Consider the following 19,492-nt stretch of genomic DNA (forward strand, 5'->3'; position numbering starts at 1 on the left):
GAGCCTTTTGATGCCAGGTTCGTTTCCCTTCTTTCCGAATCTCAGCAGTGGCTGCCTGCTTCCTGACGCTGTTGAGTCCCGTGGGAGGGGAGCTGGGCACCCTGATGCCCCTCGTCACCAGTTCCGGGGCTGCAGAGCAGAGAGTGACGACAGCCAGTGATTCGTCTGTCGACGGCAATGGGGGCCCTGGTGACGGCTGCTTTGTTGTTTTTTTCCTCTCTGGAAGATGACTCAGTGTATCAGGAGCCGGGAGATGGAGCTCTCAGCTGAGTGGCCAGAATGTTCTGTCAACATGAAAGCAGCAGAAACAGCTCATTGGGGCTCGGAGCCGATCCCTAGCCTGGGGTCATTTTCAGGGAGGGCTGATGAGAGAAGAAGGCCACTGCCAGGCATGAGGATGGGGGCGATACCAGGTAACTCAACAAGCTCTGTGACCCTTGAATTTTTAGAGCTTGAGAAAGAAATTCAGCTAATGGTGTTATTCAGTGAGCTGGGAATGAGGGTCATTTTTTTGAGCTCTTCTCACTGGTCCCAAATGACGGATACCTTCTCAGGACCAGAAAACTCTTTGGGATTTCTCACTGAGGCTGTGTCTGTAATGGGCTCGGTGGTCATTGTGGTGGATAAAGGGCAGTTCCCTTGTTGGGGCAGGGGCTGGCCAGGGCAGCCTCAGTGAACTGTGGCACTCTGGACCCCAGGAGCAGGTATCCCAGGGGCGATGTGGTACCTTAGGAGGCCTCTGCGGCCCGTTGCAAAGATGGTGGGTCCACCTCCCCACCTTCAGCAAAAGGCAGCTCGGGCACTCTGTGTCAGCTCATCTTTCCTTATTGTCCCACGTCACAGCTTATCTTCTTCCTTCATCTTCCTTATTTCCTCTGAGATGAAATAGTGGACCTTGAGTTCCTGACCTTTTCTTTTTTTCTTCCTTTCTTTTCTTTATTTTCGCGTCATGGCGGCTCAGGGTTCTAGGCTTTTCTTGATTCTGCAGCATTGCGCCATAAGCGCGTGATCCCCCTGCCCCGCCCCGCCCCGCCCGCTCGCCCGCCATGCCTTCTTGGGAACAAGAGACAAGATGCACCTTCACGGCCACTGAATCCTGGCCAGACCATTATCCCCTTTCTGTCCTCTGCCACCTTCAACCAGCCTAGGGGCAGAGGAGCAGATAACTGGGGTTTGAGACTGAGGGACAGACATCCTGGCCTGGAGCTCCCTCCTTCCTTTTTCCTATGCCATTTTTCAGTCTCATGCTTTCTCATGGCTGATACTAGTGCTGACATTTGTCGCAGAATACCTTCTCTCCCCGAGGACCTTCCAGGGTGACTCATTTGAGATCTCAGGCGAGTGGCTACTAAGCCTCGAGAGCCAACAGGAGCGGGGAAACATGACTGAGCTCACATCAGAGCTGGGCAGCGGTTGGGGGCCGGCCATCCCCCCACCCGGAGTGCAAAGGTGGCCACAAGCCCCCTTGCACCATGTCTTCTTGTGCCTGAGTAGAGCGCATCTTGACCCAAAAGGACTGTGTGTACGTGGGAGTTGGAACCTTATGCATCTCATATTTCTGTGTCCTGAGCTGCGCACATGATAAGGCCCTGGATTCTGTGCTTCAGAGATCTCTGTTGCCTTTCAGGTCCATTTTCTCAAGCAGGTGATGGGAGGGCCTCCTAGGTCAGACTCTGCCATGCCCACTGGTACTGGCCTTTCTCTAAGATGACGGACCCATGTCATTTTGTCCATTGTTGTCGTGTTTTTGTCATGAAACGGTGGCCAACAGCTGAGGACCATGGTCCTAAGGGCCACATACAAACCCCAGATAGGACTCTAGTTGGGATCTCTACAGTTCATTGCTTGATTGGCCCTGCAAGCTGAGTCAGCCTGCCTACCTTTGTCTACTTTCCCACAGAGAATTCAGGAGAGTGCAGCTTGGCTTGTGAGCTGGTGACAACCTCTTGGTGACTGGCTCAGCTGAGGATGGTGCTGGTGTTCCCAGGACAGCATCATACAGCTGGATGGCTCGCTTGCATTTTATTTGGAGCACACATACACACACATGAAGCCTGGCAGTCCTGCTCTCTGTGGTAAGTATTGCTGTAATTTTTTTTTACATTCTTTTATTTCTTTGAACATTGCAAGTGGATAGATGTTTATTGAGCCCAGCCAGCTGCTCTACCTTCTTCATTCTTTTCCTGCGCACCCCCATCCTTAGTCCTCTAGAAGAGAGGACCAGATTTTTTCTAGTGCTACTAGAGACCTGCAGAGATCCTGGAATGTGCTGTTCAGCCTCCACACATCCCCCTCACATTTGGGAGAAGTCAATTTTCCCTAAAATGGAGCCAACAGCCTTTGTCCTCTGCGCAGAATGTTAATGGGCTGCATGGAAGGACCCTGAGTGTCCTCACTGCCCCTGGCTGAGAGGTGAGGCTCCTGATTGGCTGGCTGCAGGAGGATGGCCCTTGCCAGCACCTAGCATGGTTCTCTGCCAAGTTCTAGCTCCAAATCTCAGGCTGGTAGGAACCTAGACTATATATAGCATTGTGCTAAGCAGTTCTTATCAGACGTGTCTGCCCTCCCCTGCGGGAGAGGAGCACTTCTATCGGAGAACTGGAACATAGAGAGTGTGGGCCATCTCCAAGGGCCTTTTATTCCAGGAAGGTGTGTGTGCGCGCGTATCTGCCTCGGGTCCAGGGCTGCCAAGCTTACTCTCCTTTCCCCTGTTTTAGACGCTGATGGATTCAAAGGTCATGCCGGATGAGGGTGCTAATGTGGGATGAGGGCCAGGAGGGGCTGGTACTTCTCTGGTGGATGCCGGGCTTGGAGGAGAGGCTTGGGGTGGAGGGATGACGTGGCTGAAGGCAGCATGCCCTGCGTCAACGACCAGCCTCCGGCTTCTCCTCTTGGTATCCTGTTTGCCTTGCTTTGCCCAAGGATGTCTTTTGACCTCTCTCTTCCTTTTCTTGGACCTCCTGCCTTCCTCCACCCCTTCCTCCTCCTTCCTATGATTTTCTTAGGACATATAAGACCACACTTGCCTCCCTTCCCCGGAGCCGTGTCTGCTGTCTGCTCTCTTTCCCATACCCACTCAGTCACAGGGAGTGGGGTCTGCCGTATTCAGGGGGTAGCTGCGTGGCGAATGAGCATGTCTTGCTGGGTGACTTAGGGCAGGGTAGGTAGGATAGTCTCCTCTTTCCTCTCATAGATGCTGTCGAGCCACAAGTGTGACCAATGTGACATGATCCCAGTCTTGTCAGGGAGTCACCACCAGACTGCTCTTGGAAACCAGAAACAGCAAGGAAAACAGGATCTAACCCCATGCCAGCCTTCCAGGTAAGTCAGGTTGACTGCTCCCGGGCCTTCCCCTAACCTCCTTCCCTTCCCATGAAGACCATTTTCCCTATTCAGTGGGGGGGATCCTCAGATGTCTCCATTCAGACTCTCTTAAACAATTGCTCTCTTCTTTCTATTTTCCTCCGCCTGCCTGTTCTGTGAATGAGGTTAGTAACCAGCAAGGGGCTGGGGGAAGGGCAGCCAGCTGAAGTGACCCGGATGCTAGATCTGTGGGAGGTAGCTGGGTAGCATTTCTGGGTGTGGTGGTGGCAGAGCAGTCAGGGCTTCCATAGTAAATGGACAGAAACCACTCTTGGCCCTCTGACGTCCCATGTGAGAGTTGGGGTTTGATCCCTCATTGGCTCTAGAACTACAGGAACCTTGGACTTGTTTTCCCCCGTCATCTGAGTGGGTGACCTTAGCCTTGACGGGCTTAGTCCAGGGCTGGTCTGGAGTGTAGACCAGCCTGAGCAGTGGGCTTCAGGGCTCTTCCCTTACTTTTGGGGTTCCCTTTGAATGGATCACTTTTTTCTTCTAGGCCTTTTCTCTGCCTCGCTGTTGCTGGCCACAGCACTAGCAATAGTGATGGAAAGTGATGACCGCCTGCAGAACAGGAGGGCGGTCACATACAGAGAGTGCCAAGAGCTGACTGTAGGTGCTTTCCCTGTCACCAGGAAGGGTTTACTGTAGGGTTCTTGTCCAGCTAGAGCTATCTAAGAGCAGGTTTGTCTGGGGTCTAAAGATAAAAGGAATGGTGCTGCGTAATTTTATGAGGCACCCGTGGGCTCCCATCCCTGTCACCTCTCTCTGCTTGGTCTTAAGAGTGTGAGTGCCTCCCTCTCTCTGCACCACTCCCACCACCTTCCAGGGAAGGCTGGCGAAGGCTGGTGAATCCTCACAGTGCTTCATCTTCTGTCCTCCCCCTTGAGACAAATCTCTGAGTTAACTGTGAGCAGCCTGAGACCTTCCCCAAGCGAGGGCTCTCAGTCTCTTCCTTCAAAGAATTTGACAAGTTCAGCAGCATTGTGAGATGACTGGGTGTGTTGGGGCTGGAGCACAAGTGAAGAGGCTCTGTGCAGCCAGGGAGGAGAGGAGGGTGAGCTAGTCCCTCAAGATGTGTAGTCTAGAGTCTGACTAGCGTTGGCTGTAAGACTGGGGCCAGACATACCTGCTGGCTGTGCTTGGGAGACTCTGCTTGCACATGCGCAGCGTGTCCCCAGGCCTGGCTCTGGGTGACCTCTGCCCCCATTCACAGCCCTGCCCTTGCTTGACTGGGAAAACCAGGGTTGGTTTTGCTCCGGTTGTTGTCTTGGTGAATTGGGGTCGGTGCTTCCCAGCTCATTTTCCTATTTCGATCTCTCATCTAATGCTTGGCTTCCTGTTTACCAGCCTGGCTGCCTTCTGCTCCCATGATGGAGGGCGTTGTGTGTTGCCAGTCACACAAGCAGGACAAGTGGCACCCCTTGAGAGAGAGGCACTTTTTCTTGACCTTTGAGTCCCTGAGGTCTGAGAGCTAGGAGGCAGGGGCCCTTGCATCCGGGATCCAGCAGAGGTTAACAGAGCACTGGAGCGGAGGTGGCGTGGCTTGGCTGGGAGTTGTGCGGGCGGGACCCTGCCAAGGCCCCTGATTGGTCAGCACCTTCTCTATTCCATTGACTCCTAGTCCTGTCAGGGCTGTGAATTGTTTAATGCATATGTTGGCTCTGTCCCCTGGCTTGAGTGCCCCTGAAGCTGCAGCCACAGCTTTAGAGAGGAACTGTACCTTGTATTGGTCACTTTTTTTGGATGTGTGGCTTCCCTCTGAGATATGTAAGAGATACCACCCTTTTCCACCAGCCGGCTGTCTGTGGGAGGCACTCGTTTTGCTTTGCTTTTCTGGGACTTGCAGTGGCTGTGAGGAAAGCATAGACTGGGTTTGGCTCCCTGCTGGCTCCTTCCACTGGAGCTGTTCATGGGCTGATCGAGCCAGAGAACACCCCCAGGGCCTCATGGTCTCTGCAGAGCCTGGTGCTGCAGTGTGAAGCTTGTGTAGGGTGGGTGGAGTGCCAGCGCAGGGATGGAGACAGCCTCATGGCGCAGTGGCTGTACACGGTTGTATCACAAGAGCAGGACCAGAAAGATGTGGGAGGACAAGTCCAGTGCTCATCCAGAGATGCCTGCCATGGCCCAGGACAGATGTGTGTTCCCTATGAAGGGTTCCCATCTTGAACACCTGGCGCCACGGATGGTGTGGTACCAGGTTGGGTCCGTCACGGGGCATGAAGGTATGAGATGCATCCGAGTTCTCAGTTCCTGCCTACCATCCAGGGAAAGGAATCTGACCTTTGTTAAGGGCCATTTGCTTATCTGATTTCATCTTCAGAACAACCATGTGACGTAGGCATTATTTCCCTTTTACAGTTAAAGGAACTGTGATTAAGTGACTTAACCAAGCTCACACATTTGGTGAGTGGGGTTGTTTAAATTTAAATCCCGCACTTCTGATTCCAAAACCTATAGTTTCTCCTTACCCTGGTTTTCCAGAGTCAAATATTTCTGTGAGCTAAGACCCTCAGAGAACTAATATGAACCAGAGTGAAAGGCAGTCACCCAAGGACCCTCCCCAGGGGTGGCTCTGTATGTTCCCTTTTGGAGAGGCCAGGCAGACGCAGACACCCTTTGGTACCCAGGGACCAGCAGGACTGAGCAAGGCAAATACGTTCCTTACCAAATGTGTATGGAGCTTCTCCTAGATGCTGGGGCTGTGCTAGGTGCTGGGTTGCAGAGTCAACAAACCAAGTTTTTATTCTTGGGGAACATGCATTCTAGTGGGGAGAGAGATCATTAGTTAAAAAATTTAAAAATATATATAGTTTACAAAAATGTATGCAAAATATGGAGATTGTGTGAGGGTGAAGGAACAGGGCAGCACACGCAATAAGGGGGTCCAGATGATAGGAGGGGATGGAAAGATGGAAGGACCTCAGCTTCCTGGGAAGCCATGCCGGTTGAACTTTCCTCCAGAGGTTGAGATTGATAGAGACACTAATCCCTTTTCTTCCCAATAGAAGCATCCTCCCAAGGCCCCCATAGCTTACAGGAACATGTAATGAATTAGGAGTCCAGGTGGGAGTAGACGTCACCAGTGAATGAGGTTTTTTCATTTGCCACGGCCATCCCTGGCTTTCTGTCTCCCATCCTCTCCGGTGCCAGCTGGCTTCTGTGTCTAAGCCTGGTCATCGTGCCTCTCTTGTCCATGCAGCACAGGGAACATTTGGGTCAGGTCTTTGCCGAGTCACTGGTCAAATATGTGCCTGCAGGAGGCACAGCCCCTCTGCCAGGACGCGTGGTTCCTGGAGCTGATGATCTTGACCAGCAAGGGACAGGCGCCAGCAGAGGAGAAGTCGCCTTGTGTTAGATTGCCTGGGTTTTCTTTGTGTCTTGAGAGGCTGAGTAGGTTGGAGGGCATGTGTGCAGGGCATGCAGCTCCTGGGCTCAGGCCTTGGTCACTTGGGGGAAGCAGCTGCTGGGCCCATTGTGAGTCAAACTCTGGGCTTCCTCTCCTTGGCCCTTGGTGCCTGACCAACCCAGACCAAGGAAGCTGCCATCCGTTGCCAGGGATCTGAAGTTGCCAGGGGTCTGAAGTTGCCAGGGATGAGGTAGAGTGATGGGGAGCTTGGGAAAGAGGCAAGTCAGGGGAAATGGTGTTTACACTGCTTGGTGCAGAGGAGTTAGCAGACCTGCATTCTCGTCCTGGCTTTGTTGACAGAACTTATTCACTTTAGCCAGTGGCGGGGGTGAGGGGGGAGCCCTCAGATTCCTTACGTGAGGGTGTTAAAGCAGAGATTCTAACTCTTTTACCACGGGTCCTTTCCTGGATGCTCATAGAGGTGTTGTTTAGTCAGAAACTCGGGATCAGGAAATGGAGACCTGAGTCACCATGAAAGAAAGAAGGGGGAGGAGGGATCTTGAAGACCTGATAGCAGTCAGAATCCCCATTGCAAAGAGGCGCTGCTGGCATGAATTAGCGTGGGTGGGTAGAGATCGGGTTTGAAGGACTTTCCAGAAGGAGGAGGGAAGGGCTAGAGATGGAGTCAAGGTGATTGATGCAGTCCCATCCATGTCCCCCCCCTCCCCCGTGACAGAGGATAGACAGGACTGCTGCTGAGAGGCTTGCGGGAGAAGAGGGACAAGGGGGACGTGGGAGCTGCTGGTGGGGCTTGCTGTGCCGAGCAGGGCTGTCTTTAAGAGACCATTCTACAGGGGAGATGCTGGGTCCTGTTTGTCCCTAAGTCCTAGGTGGTGTGGGGCTGTGCACTCCAGGAGGGTATCTGTTCCAGGCTCCTCCCCCTGTGTCAAGAGGTTTTCCTTGGTATTTAGCTTTCTTTTTTTCATGTGGTTGTTTAAGGCCCTCAATTAAAAACTAAATTTTAAAAAAAAGAGAGAAAGATGAAGAAAAGGTAATAAAAAAACTAAGAAATGAAGATCTCAGAACTGCCAGTTCCTTTTTGGTTTTTAAATCTTGAATCATTCTTAAAAAGAGCTAAAATAAAACACATGAAGGCAGGCCCAGGGCCCCAGGCACAGCGAACAGCAGCCGGGAGTGGTTGGGACTCTGGCTTAGCTGCTGCATGGCAGCCTCAGTCCCAGACAGACATCAACCATGTCTCCAAGGCGCTGTGGGTAAGAACCCCTGGAGCTGAGGGGCACGTTGTGCAATCTACTGAACAGGATGCAGAATTATAAAAATAGCTACATTTCTCCAAGACACTGTCTGCTTGCCACTTCACCAGGCATTTACCTGGGATTAACAATTACTGTGAGCTTGTCCCTCCCTCCCTTAGTATGGTATAGTGACAGGGATTTGGGCTAGGACACAGGCGGGAGGGGAAGGAATTGATTAGTAACCATCATATCACTCGTACATGGTTCTTTTCAAATTTGCTGGCTCACTTGGTCCTCATGCAACCCTGTGCGGGTAGGTGGCACTAGCCTGTCATTGATGAAACTGAGCCAGGCAGAGGCCTGCCAAGACCTGACTGCTTGTACCTGCTTACTTGGAGTCTCCCACCTACCTCCTCTGACTCTAGCTGTCATTTTCCTGGGATCTGACCAGTGGGTTGGGGGTAGGAGTAGAGGAATGGACAGTGTACTTTGATCCCTTAGGTCCTTTGCTTCTCTATATGTGTGAGAGTAAAAGGAAATCTCAGACTGTTCATATTCTCCTATTCTCTGATTTTTTTTTAACTTCTTGGAGCTCTTGGGAGAGCTGGCTTGTACTTCTTAGCTGGGAAGTCAGCCAATTATCATGTGTGCCTGGAGAGGTTTTCTACATGTGGAAGCTTCTGGAATACGTGGTGCTTGAAACCATTCTGATACCTTTGTAGAGCATTTCATGCATGTGCATACAGACCTGTTTCTTCTGCTGTCGCTCACTTAGAGATGAGGCCTTGCTGTGGAATCTTTGTAATTTTTTCCCAACAGATTTGTAAGGGATGCCCAGAGCTTTGCCCAGCATGCATGTTGTGTGTATGTTACCTGTTTGTACAGCACCTGCTGGAAGCACTGGCTAAATATACAACGTAAAGTCAGACACTAGACACACTGGCTCCAACTCTGAATGTGTCTTGATTGACTTGAGAAAGTATGTCTTACCCATGCAGAAGAAGGTAGGCTAGAGAAGTCCTGGGATTGGGTTTCCTTGAGTTCTGAGCCTAGCCCCCAATTCTGTCCAGGGTTGCTGAGGCAGAGTAATTGGACTGTAATGACTTCTTGGCCATTTAGAACTCTGAGTGACCTTCATTGGAATAGACCCAGAACTTATATGAAGGAGTGAAGAAGAGTTTATCCTTATTTGCAATGAATTTCGTCAGAATGGTTTAGTTTTTTTCTGGTAATGCTCCCTTAGAATGATTGAGGTTGGACGGGGCTGCGTGCGTATGTCTGGTAACAGCTGTCCAGAAAGCACAGGGGAGCTGTTTTGGTGGTAGAAGTCTTCAGTAGCCTTGTGTGTGAAGATTTGTTGTGTTGGACCTGGTTCTTTCTGTTCACCTGGAAGATAGAAAAAAGGACCATCCAAACCTGCCGCAGGGAAGGTGGTGGGGAGAGCCGTGCCTCACCTTGCCCAGGGTTCCCAAGGGAAGATGAAACCTGTCTGAGGTGGGGAGACTGGATGTCTTTGACAGGTCAAATCCATCCCTGAAGCAACCTGAAGAAGGTTCAGGTACTAGGATCCAGAGCTGGGTCCTTGGCCCCACTCTCCATCTTTCCCCTTCTGTTTCCAGGCAGCCCTAAGCCAGGGCGGGGATGCGGGGGCTTGGAGGGTGGAGGAGACGGCGTGGGAATGGAACCTGGAACTCCAGATCCCTTCCAGGAAAGAGCCCTGAGCGGCCCTAATTCTGTATTTGTCATCACTGCCCTTCGTCACTGCCCATCCCTGCAGATGGCTCCTAGCCCTTGGATAGGCATTGTAGGGGTTGGGGGGAGCGGGGCCAGACAGGGTTTACTAGCATGAAGGTAGAAGAAGATGGAAGAGGAGTACCTTAGAGCTGGCCATAGTGCAGGACCCACAGGCATTGCCTTTGATGCTACCGACTTGCATACTAGTTAGCCGTAACCCAAAGTCTGAAATCAGGTGATGCCTCAATGAGAGTTGTATTTAAATATGGAAAATTATGTATCCTTTTGTGTTATTGCCAGGTACAGTTTTAGCATCAAAAGGCCTGACAGGAGTTAGGTGTTGTGGTGCACACCTATAATTCCAGCAATTTGAGAGGCTGAGGCAGGAGGATTGCAAATTTGAGGCCAGTCTCAGTAACTTAGAGACCCTTCTCAAATTAAAATAATAATTTAAAAAAAAAAAAAAGAGGCCTGGGACTGGGTTGTGGCTCAGTGGTAGAGCGCTGCTTAGCATGTGCGAGGCCCTGGGTTCGATCCTCAGCACCACATAAAAATAAATAAAAATGAAGATTTTTTTTTTTTTTAAAAAGAGGCCTAATGGACTGGGGAAAGTTGGGGGGGGGGTGTCCTGTCTGTCTTTAAAATAATGCTTGTTTCATATTGACTGTTTGCTTTCTGTCTTATTCCACACTCTGTTTTATTTCTTAGGCATTTGTGAATACAGTCATCCCTAAGTGTCTGTGGGGGATTGGATACCAAAACCTGCACATACTCAGATCTCTTCTGTAAAATGGCATAGTGTTTGCATTTAACCTATGCACATCATCTCTAGATTACTTACAATGCCTAATACATTGTCAGTGCTGTGTAAATGGTTGTTGTGTTGTTTTAGGGAATAATGACAAGGGAAAAGCTTGTATGTGTATGGTAAAAATGCAGTTTTATGTATACATATATGTATTACACACACACATACACACACACTTTTTTCGATCTGTGGTTGGAATCTAGGGATGTAGAACCTCGGATATAGAGAGCCATCTGTGTTTGTCTATGCAGTTATGTTACTTCTTTGGGGCAGTTTTCCAGTGTCTTGGTATCAGTGAATGTGTGACTTTGATTTCACATGTAAATAAACTACAAACTCATGGCAAAAAAAAAAACAACTCAGGGTTGGGGCAAGGGCAGCTGCCTATAGATGCCCTTCCCAAAGTCCTGGTCTGAGTCACCCAGATGCCTGAGGAGATGAGATGCAGGTGTCCTTGCTAGGGCCAGCTGGCCCCACAGCCCAACATACTCCCCCAAACCTTATTAGCTGTTATTTTTTTCAGCTTGAACCCTGAGTAGCAGCCTTGGAAGTCTCAGACCACATGTCACCCTGCAAGGTAAGAAGGGCCAAAGAGGATGGCACAGAGAGCAAGGGGACATCACTCTGGCCACTGGCCACTCTCCAATACAGGTGAACTTTGTGTTCAAAAGGAATTCATTTAATCATTTGACTCCTAATAGAAGTTATTTGTATTTTTCTTTCCTTCTCTCTTTTCCTCCTCCCTGCTTCCCACCCCCCGCCCCAGCCTCCAAAGAATTTAATCTGCTGGACAACAAACAATACTGTTATAAAACTTTGAAAACAAGAGGGCGAGGCCTCTCTGACAAGGAGAAGGGCATGTCGGGTAACGGCCTGAGGGAGTGTGCCAGGCCCGAGATGGAGCCGGGCGAGAGCCCAGTTGGCTGGGTACCTGGGCGCCTGCCCCTACTCAGCCCACTCACTCTGCCACCCCGAGTCCAGGGGGGAAGGAACCAAAATGCAAAGGGGGCCAAGATGCACTTGAAAAGGGGAAATTGTATGTGTTCCCCTCTCTGTGATCTGATGGGAATGCACTAGACTGTGAAACTTCCTCTTCCACCTCCCCTCCCTCCCTCCCTCCCTCCCTCTTTCCCTCCCTCCTCTCCACTCTTCTCCCCTCCTCCTACTCCTGCCTCCTGCTACTCACTGTTCTTGAGACTGGCAGACAGAGGTCCTGATAACAGAATGAGGCTGGAATAGCAATGTAGGTACAGCCACAGCTGAGCCAGCTGAAGGGGAAGAGGAGAGAGCACAGACTTGCACAGATGGCTTTGGACTTGGACTTACCTCCGTTCCGGCTCAGCCTCCCTCCCCCAGCTAGGGAAGTGGAACCACTTCACGTCACAGGGTGTGCCTGGACCATGTGCTCTGCCAGGTGTGTGCCCAGGTACTGGGTAGAACTGCCATTCAGTGGTTAGTGGATGCGCCCTGGCTTCCTGGTGCCCACTTCAGGATGTGCTCCGGGTAGGGCGTCTGACTTGGTGAAGTGCTCAGTACTCTGAGATGCTCTGTCCTCCCAGGGAGGAGCATAGACCATTGGAGGAGCTCCTGGGACCCAGTGAGCAGACATGAGGTCCTGTAAGCGTGGCACCTGGTAGGACACTGTGTCTGTTACTTCTTGGCAGCTGAAGGAGGGGTGACCAGGTCTTCCTGCCGGGGGTTGGGAAGCTGGGCTCTGGGGCATCTCTGCACTAACCTCCAAAGTCAGATCTCCCCCGAGGCTGAAGTTACACTTCCGAGTCTGTCCTAACAGAGCCAAGTAGATGACAAGGGAGTGGCGTTCGTGGTTTTTCTTTGGACCACATTGGTTTGGGCCGGTGAACTGTGTGGTGGGCATTGTGTGTGTGTGATAGACCATAGGCGTGCTCACTTTTCCTCTCATGGAGCGCAATAGCTTCCTTGAAAGTAGTTCAGGGCTGTGCCCATCCTCCCATCTGCCAGAGGAACCCGGAACTCCGTGCTCCAGCCTTCACTCCATCCTTCCTCCTCCCCTATCTCCCCACTGTCTCCAGCTGCCCCCATTTCCCGTGTTACCCCAGAGGCAGGACAAACAGGGAGTATCCTCTCCATCCAGCCATCCCGACCCAGGCCCTCCCTGCCCTGTACAGAGTCTGGGAGCTTTTGAGACCCAGGTTTTGGTCAGTAATTTGGAGGAAAGGATAGAAAAACTGACTTTCAAGGAGTTCAATTGCCTAGGAACATGGGCTTCTGTACCTGTGACCCAGGGGAAGCCCAAAGAGCTGATACTGGGTCCACTGGGGCTTTGGAAGGCTGTGACTTCTCTCCCTGTTACCTGAGTCGGCACTTGAGGGGGCCCACCACCTCTAAAGGATGCTGTTCCCACTTTAGGATTTAGGGCCTAGGACATAAGGTGGTGCCTGAATGCTGACCGCTTCTTCTGGGGGCTTCAGGCCAGCCAGCCATGTTCCTCCACCCATGGTCCCTCAACACACATATCCTTCATTTTATCACCCTTTCCTCTGATTCATTAACCGCAGCTAGTTGGCAGCAGGCCCTTCTCTGACAGCTAAAGACAAAATGTCCAGGACACTGGGTCTGGGTTGGAGTTGAGACTGACAGGAAGCTTTCAGTCCACACAACAATGGTCTGGGACTGTCTTGAGGGCAGGACGTTCCCCTTTTTTCAAAAAGGCCTTCTAGGCCCCCTTTCACCAAGTGAGTTCTTCCTCATTGCCTGGAACCCTGAAACCAGCATTCCCAGAGGCTAGAAGATGGACGCTTGGGGCTCAGCTTCCGGCATCCTCCCCCACTCTGGCTGGAACTTGCATCAGTCACGTAAGTAGCTGTGACTCAGCATCCAGCGCTGGGTCAGGAGGGAGAAGCTGCTGCCTTGGCAGGAACCTTCCCACGTTCTGCATTTGAACACATTGTGGTAGCACAGCGCGGGTACCGGGTTCAGCCGGTTCGTGTGTATATATTTTACAAACAGGTTCCCTCTCCTTCCCATTTTCCCCCCATGTTATTTTTTGGGCACCGTGCTGGGCTCAAAATAAGATATTTAGGACTTTAAAACTCAGCATCATTTATAGAATGAAATAGAAGCTGTCTTTGTGATCTTTTGACTGTTCTTAGCCAGTGGCCCATGAAGTGTGTTTAACCCTCAGCTCTGTTTAGTTTGGCCTGCATTTTTTTTTTTTTTTTTTTAATGTATCTGATTTTGTATGCCTCTAGACATAACGTGGCCTCTCCAGGCCACTATCTCTGCTGCACGTTGTTGCTGCCTCTGTCTTTCTGTGTCCTGCCCAAGCCCTCTGAGCATTTGCATGTATGGTGATCAGTCTTCCCAGGCTGCCTCTGGACAGATGAAGACACTGAGGCCCATTCAGGGCAAGTGGCCGGTTCTTGTTCTCAGATTTTATGCCTGGCAGGCGTTCTCCTTCCCTGGGTGCTGACCTTTCCTCCGCCCTCGGGTCCCTTACCCGGCAGAAGAATGTTCTGGAAGGTAGAAAAGCCTCTAGATAGAATGTGAGCGTGACAACAGACTGGGGCTGGAGTGGGGCTCCCCAGACCTTTAACCTGTCAGTGTCACATCAGGGCTATATACCTACTCCTGGTGGGTGAGTAATTTTCCTTCCTAGATAATCTCACTAAGACCTTCGACAAGGCCAATTTGCTTGGGCCTATTAGGCCGAAGCAAGAGAATCCCATGTCTCTCATTGGATGGCAGAGCCCCTAGGAAGATGGTGATTTCATCGGCTGCCTTCTTCTAGATCTAGGTGGCCCTCAGGCTCACTGCCAGGAAGATCGAGCCCCTGCCAGCCCTTATCAAATCACCCAGCTACTCCCAGCTAGCACAGAACCACCAGCTTGTTTCAGAGAAGAATCATTGCCCACCTGACTTTTAGAAGAAAGAACTCTGCTTCCATTGAGAGGTCTGTGACCTGAATGACCCTTTCACCTCCTGGGATTGAAAAGGCAAAAGGTTTGGGTACTAAGATTACTTTTTTTCTCCTCTTATTTGAGATTGTTTAAAGCAATGCCTTGTTAATGGGTTCTTATCTCTTCTTCCTGAGAACTAAGAGTTTTAGAATCCACGAGTGGGGACTGTAGGTCTTGGCTTCTGTCTTCTGGTTCTCTCGGTGGTATTTGCTTCCTTGCAATTGCTGGGTACCCAGTTCCTGGGTAGCAGGAGAGACATTACTTCAGTGTAACCCTGACAACCAAACAAGAAGGGCACATTCTGAAGGAGAGAATGACTTGGTCCTCTAGCAAGCGAGCCAGACTTGGGGGAGGTTTGGGGAGGCTTTCCTGAGCTGAGATGGGGAGGGTGCCTGGGGGGTGGTAGCTAAGGGAGAGTGGATGGATGGATTCCAGGAGGAGGGGCCAGCAGAGTCAGGGCCTGTGGCAGGAGGAAAGGTGCTTTAAGGATCACTGCAGGACACCTGTGCAAGGGCAGTTAGGAGGGGGTTTGTCAGTTCTCCTAACTGAAAGTGCTACGGAGGAGTTTCACTGAAATGAAAAGCAGATAAGCCGAGAATTAGCCTATGTGAATCTCAACCATCCCTCTCATTTTATAGGATTTGGATCTTTGGTAATAAATGTCATGACATTCTTGACCTTAAAACCCTCACTGTCACTGTCCACTCGAACCCAGTGTTGGTTGCAAATGTCAACCCCAGATCTGCCCCTCAGTTCCCCCACGTGCAGATGAGGCCCTGGGACATCCCATGATGGACGGCAGAGCCTGCTGTTGGTGTTAGAATTACTGGAGTGGGTTCCTTACCAGCAATTTCCTCACTGCTGGGGGAGTCATGCTGAAGGAGGACCTAAGGCTCCAGAGAGAGCAGTAGCTACCCAAATCCACCTGACCTCTTGCAGAACCAAAATCATGCCCCCATCTTCACTCAAGTATAATGTGTTCTATAGTCAGTATAATTCCCACTTCCTTGCAGAAATATGGCCTCCATATTTCCTCCCTCCCCCCAAATTGCTCAGAGTTAAGTTCAGGAACACAGTGAGATGATAGTCAAGCTGTGGAGCAGGCAGCAGTGGACAGAGGGGTGGGAACACGGACTTGGGAGGTAGCTCTGGATCTGTGTTTATGGATCATGTGACTTCAGACAACTTATTTATCCTCATTAAGGATCAATTTATTTGCCTGCAAAAATTGGAGCAATACCTGTGTCATTGACTGTTGTGAGAATTAAATGTACCACTCTTGATATTCAAATTTTATTTCCTTATTTTTGTTGTAGCAACATATAACCTTATTGCCAGGGGCCATGAAAAAAGATAAGTTTATGTCTTGAGGCCTAAAGAATTGGTTGGGAACCTAAAACATGGCTTTGGCTGTCTCTTCTCTCTCTGGGTTATGGCATCAGAGGAAACACACCTATTTTCTTCACTTCAAATAGCCATAAAAAAAGATGATACGAAAGAGGAAATCTAATTTGGAACATGATTTGGAAATTTATTTTCAGGCGAACTTCAGAATCAAAGCTCAGTTTCAATTATGTGAATTCAGTACAATGGTAGTCATGTGAGAGGTTAAATCCAATAAGTCAGTTAAAGGTGTCAGATTTGAATGTCTTGATACTGATATGCAGTGTGGTAAGAAGGAGCCCTGGCTCTTTAGGAAACATCGCTCTGGACAGGTGAAACTCACCTTTGTATAGCCGCCGCCGGTGCCTCAGAAGCACGTAGGCTGCTTGTGTCCTGATGGAGGGAGATAATGTATCTAGAGACACTTTGTGTGCTGGGAAATATATAAAGGCTAAGGTGGTATGAATGTAAAATTAATATATTTTAAAATTAAATACTTTGGATTTGGCTGTTTTATTTCATCATGTGTGATAGTTTATAGTGATTGGTTGTGAAATGAAACAGAGTTAATGAGTTTTGTATTGCTCTTATCTGTTAGATTTCCTACCTCTCCTCAGTGTCTTTCTAATGGATCATTCATTCTGTCATGTCACAGTAGAAGACATTTCTCCTCAGGGTGGAGGCCGGGTCTTCCCATCGCATCTCCCTGCCTTCTTCGGTGAGATCCTCTTCTTCTGGAAGCTGGTTTCACATGGTGGCTTAGATTTTTCCATCTTTGTATCTAGCACCATTTGAAATCAGTGTTTTAGGAGTAAGAATTGCAGCTCTGCAAAGGATGGACTGGAGAGGAGCTGCTGCTCAAGGGACTGACTCTTTTCGCTGCTTGAGCCTGTTCAAGAAGTCAAGGGAAGATTTGGAAAGCAAAAGTCACTCAAGAAGATGTTGGATGTGGGCGGGGCCACAGCAGGAGTCGGGGGCGTGGCTTGTGTTTACTGTAAATGCAGTAGCTTGAGCAGGGCACAGCCCACCACTAGCACCTGTCTCTAGCATCACTGAATTGGTAGGGCCTCTGAGTGCAGTGATTGTGCTGTTCAGATGGGTGATGATGTATTGGGTGTCGACTGTAACAGGGAAGGGCAGAGGGCTGTATACCTGGAGGACTGTCACCTCAGCACTGCCCACATGCTCCTGGAGGATGCCCTGGAGTATTCCGCTGGAATCAGATTTGCCACCTGCAGAGGTGCAGACCCGAGGAGCACTACTGGCCCATCTCTTACACAGGCTGACCGATTTCTCCTGGTGTTCAGAGTCTGTTTTTGTCTAGCACCATTTGAAATCGGTTATGATGTAGGGGGAAAAGCAGCAACCTCACAGCCTCATGCCAAGTCTGGTCAGCAGCAGCCTGTGGTTTCCTGGAAGATGGATGGGCAGAGAGTGGGGAAGGAAGATCACACTTTCCCTGCTAACTTCTTTAGCTGCATTCATGATATGTTATTGCAGAGGTAAGAGGTAATTCAGTGGATTTTTAAAAACAAATCACTATAATTTATATGATGTCCTCAGTTGCATTTTCTGAAATGTAATATTGCTGTGAATTGTGTAAATTGGTTGCCGTTGAATTATCTTTCTGCTAAGTAGTCTGTTCATGCATCCTGACTTTAATAAATAATTTCATATATTCAATTTATCATGTCTGTGTTTTTCATCTATTATTTTCCATTCATAATTTTATAAGTGGGTCCTGAAAAATTAATTTGCTGTTCAGATCCTACCTACCTCAGAAGGAATTCGAAGTAGGTTACAGCAGACAGACATTAAAAAATGAAGCTCATTAAGAGAAGAATGGGATTTACTCTATGAGCCAAGAAGTAAAATGAGAGAAAAGATGAGGGAAGAGAAGAAATGCTGAAGATCTAGGCCGAGGGATGTCACTTACTGAATGGGAAAACTGTCCTCAGTTCCAAGTGAGCTGCAGATCCAGCCCTCTGCCCGTCAGTGCTCCTGCGGGGAAACTTTCTTAACTGAACATATTGTCATGTGGTCCTTAAAGGGGAGCAGCACTGATTTCAGTTGCATTATAACAGATGGAGTTCTACTTTTGGCTGTTAGTTTATATCAACCCTTGAAGACAGGGTGAGCCAGTTTTATAAAGCTATTCAGAGATTTGCCAGATTTGACTTCATAGGGGATCCAGCTTGAAGAATCCTCAGGAAGACAGGCAGTGGCCCCTTGGTTGGGCTTTTTCCACAAGAAGTGTGTGGCTGACTGTGAACTACCTGCAGTACAATTGTTCAAGCCATTGATTCTCAATAAATATGACAAATCAGCCACCTAGGAAGCCTCTTCTAAGCCCACATTCCACCCGTCATCCCCCAGATGGCTGCCCTGCCCAGGTGGAAGGCGGATGAAGCTTTTGCTGGGAAGACTTCCCAATGAATGTGATGCATCCTGCAGCTGCAGAGCTATTTCAGGCTGTTGATGGAAGAATCCATCTTCAAATTCTCAGGGTGTGGTGGTGGGAATAGTTAGACCCTACATTGTGTTGCAGCGTCTGCAAGTATGGTCCCCCTGGGTTGGTTGTATTAACGACAGGTTAAAATGTTTTTCATTCGTCTACCATGTCCCAAGCTCCAAGTTTATTTGTTTTGCAAATATAAATAGGACATGATGCTGCCCTTAGGTGGCCCTGATTCTAGTCCTTAAACGAGTAAGTGCTGGAAGATTAGTTTAGCATCAAAGCACAAAAACAGTGATTGAGGTACCTTTTCTGTAAGTTTATAGTGTTCCCATTGAAGGCCTAATTTTAAACAGTGATGCACTGGTAGGTCATGAGGAGCAAAATGGAACTGGGGCACCTCTCAAATAGGATTATTTTATCTGGATGCTTATAGTTTTTTGCCTAAAATTGCCATTCTGAGGTGGTGTTTGCATAGTAAATTAGTAATGAATGTAAAATGTTCCCTCTGGTGACACCAGCTTGAATCAGGTTTATGAGGCCATGTTACCAATCTAGGTAGAAAAATGTCTTGTCAAAGCATTACCCAAGTTTTACCAGTTTTTTTTTTTTTTTTTTTTTAAGCTGTACATTTATAAGCAAAGAGGAAACATTTTCCTGAAGGTACAAGCAGGCCTGGTGCAAGTTGTACTGGCAGATTATTCCCATCTGTGGAAGTCACCACTGATGAGTTCCTAGGAATGAGCTGCCTTCAGTGTATAGACTTGGTAATTTGTTACGTACAACATTGACCCAGGTCTTCATTTTGGAAATTGACCACAGTCTGAGGATTACCTAGCAGACCAGTATGTCCATACTGATGGGGAGCCTGAGAATTTTTCTTGAACACAAGAAAAGATTTGGGGCTTAATCTAATCCCCAGTAGCGTACCACCCTCGCTTTCTGTTTGGGCCACCCAAGAACCTTCCACGAAGAGCCTTCCAATGGGTCATCCTACGGGCTCTGGTTTAGCTGCTCTAGGAATGGGGCATGAACATCACTTTATATTTATTTTTGTGGGCCTCGCGCATGCAAGGCAAGCGTGCTACAACTGAGCTACATCCCCAGCCCTCTTTATATGTTTTAAAGTTTCTTCCAGGGATTCTGATGTGTGGCCAGAGTTGAGGGCCATTCCCCTGTGACCTTGTATCTGAAAGTCTTCAGTCCTCA

General features: G+C 49.3%; 1 long non-coding RNA gene across 2 annotated transcripts; it reads left to right on the top strand.

Moving 5' to 3' along the window:
- The first annotated feature begins 231 nt into the window (after positions 1–231).
- Positions 232–17,511, top strand: LOC114092218 (uncharacterized). Of its 2 annotated transcripts, none has more exons than XR_003582651.2 (6): positions 232–413; positions 1,901–2,075; positions 3,194–3,321; positions 11,031–11,084; positions 11,274–14,488; positions 16,484–17,511. It is a non-coding gene; the product is annotated as an uncharacterized lncRNA (long non-coding RNA). The 2 variants fall into 2 exon arrangements; XR_011703982.1 differs by having other exon boundaries at positions 16,487–17,511.
- Positions 17,512–19,492: the final 1,981 nt, after the last annotated feature.

The sequence above is a fragment of the Marmota flaviventris genome, chromosome 12 (assembly GCF_047511675.1).
Source record: "Marmota flaviventris isolate mMarFla1 chromosome 12, mMarFla1.hap1, whole genome shotgun sequence".
Lineage (NCBI taxonomy): Eukaryota > Metazoa > Chordata > Mammalia > Rodentia > Sciuridae > Marmota > Marmota flaviventris.